This window comes from Cherax quadricarinatus, chromosome 37, assembly GCF_038502225.1.
Source record: "Cherax quadricarinatus isolate ZL_2023a chromosome 37, ASM3850222v1, whole genome shotgun sequence".
Lineage (NCBI taxonomy): Eukaryota > Metazoa > Arthropoda > Malacostraca > Decapoda > Parastacidae > Cherax > Cherax quadricarinatus.
In genome coordinates this window covers 2,174,274-2,176,770 of record NC_091328.1, presented here as the reverse complement: position 1 = coordinate 2,176,770, position 2,497 = coordinate 2,174,274, and positions in this window count along the sequence as shown.

The following is a 2,497-nucleotide window of genomic DNA, read 5'->3' as shown; positions in this document are numbered from 1 at the left end:
GAGCTGATGTAGGTAACAGCTCTTAGCTTGTCAATAAAGTTAGGAAACCTTAACCTGTAAATAGCTTGTCAATAAAGCTAGGGATCCTTAACCTTGTCAAACCATGTGTAAAAAAAAAAAAAAAAAAAAAAAAAAAAAAAAAAAAAAAAGAGAGAGAGAGAGAGAGAGAGAGAGAGAGAGAGAGAGAGAGAGAGAGAGAGAGAGAGAGAGAGAGAGAGAGAGAGAGAGAGAGAGCTGTCAATAAAGCTAGGGATCCTTAACCTTGTCAAACCCTGTGTAAAAAAAAAAAGAGAGAGAGAGAGAGAGAGAGAGAGAGAGAGAGAGAGTAATATTTTCCAGGATGATTCATCTGTTACATGAACTGGAATTAAGAAGAGCTTTTTTAAATTCTTTTGTTTTTTTAACAGGAAGATAACGTATATATATATATATATATATATATATATATATATATATATATACATATATATATATATACATATATATATATATATATATATATATTCTTTCTTTCAACACACCGGCCGTATCCCACCGAGGCGGGGTGGCCCAAAAGGAAAAACGAAAGTTTCTCCTTTTACATTTAGTAATATATACAGGAGAAGAGGTTACTAGCCCCTTGCTCCCGGCATTTTAGTTGCCTCTTACAACACGCATGGCTTACGGAGGAAGAATTCTGTTCCACTTCCCCATGGAGATAAGAGGAAATAAACAAGAATAAGAACTAGAAAGAAAATAGAAGAAAACCCAGAGGGGTGTGTATATATGTGCTTGTACATGTATGTGTAGTGTGACCTAAGTGTAAGTAGAAGTAGCAAGACGTACCTGAAATCTTGCATGTTCATGAGACAGAAAAAAGGACACCAGCAATCCTACCATCATGTAAAACAATTACAGGCTTTCGTTTTACACTCACTTGGCAGGACGGTAGTACCTCCCTGGGCGGTTGCTGTCTACCAACCTACTACCTATAATATATATATATATATATATATATATATATATATATATATATATTTATATATATATATATATATATATATATATATATATATATATATATATATATATATATATATATATATATATATATATATATATATATATATATATATATATATATATAATGTTACAAAACTCGTCTTGTTAACCTTCTCCAGTGGTATGGTAGTGTTAAGGTAACATATTCTTGCTAAGCAGATGTCCTGTTTACGGTTTTGTAACAATAACTTTTAATAATAATTCAGGATTACGAAACAAGTAAGTATAACTGTTTACTAGTAGACTTATAGCTTAATATATAATTATATAATGTTAGGATTAACATAAAATAAGGAGTTTAACTCTTACATTTCTCTTGGTACGTACCAGTATATTGACATGAATAAATCAACCTCTTGAGGTCGAGCCTTGTAGTAAGTTCAACAATAATCTGCACCTATAATGGTTATTAAGACTTATCCACAAAGTAAATTATAATGGTTATAAAGACTTATCTGAACTATCAATTCAGAGTATACAAGCACTCGTATGTGACTTAGAAGAGCATAGACCACAAATTAACCCACGAGGCCAACAAGGCTTATTCACTCAACTGAAAGATCAATTCACCAGAGTATAAACAACTTGAAAGTGACAAACTTAAGAAAGGGAGTCAAGTATGAAAGGAAAACGGCCACAAGAAAGAACTTGACATGTCTCTTATGAGAGGTCAATGAATAACTGAGTGAGGTATGCTCCCTTGGCTATACAAGCCCAGACTGTAGTATGTCACACGCGACTGTAGTGTCACCCGCGACTGTAGCGTCGACATTGACTAGCGCCTCACCTCCGATCATTACACATCACGTAGGGCCAGTGGTGATAATCTCACCACACCGTGTCCATCAAAGCTTGAACAAATACAAGTCTTGTTTCTCATATTAGTCTTCGACACAATAAGACCAATGAGACCAACAGCACTACAAAGATTTCTATATACAGAAATCGCACAAAGGCACCAACAGCATCACCTAGAGCCGTAGCTGAAGCAACAATGCCAACAAGGCTGCAGAGCAGATTAATGAAGTCCACATTAACCTGCAGCGAACATCAAGGAACCAGAGTAAGTTCTGTTCCTAAATGTCATCATTTGTATTCTTTCAATATACCAACTACGGCGATATGCTTCGTCACAGGACAGCAGTAACTCATCGAAAGTGACTGAAATTCTTGGTCTTACTCCCGTCGTGTGGATGCTTCTCTCTCTCTCGCTGCTCCTCAAGGGAGGTTCCTTGATGCTAGTGAGGGGCTCTTGATCTAAGGAACTGGATCTGTGCACTAGTTCCCTGAATTAAGCCTGAATACCTTCTGTCCCCCCTCCACATGTGCTGTATAATCTACGGGTTTAGCGCTTCCCGTATGATTATAATTATCTTTCTCGCTGCTCCTGGTGGAGGCAACACCCCTGTCTGTTCTGTCTGGGAGAATGCTGTTCTCCTCAGTTTATGTTATTAAC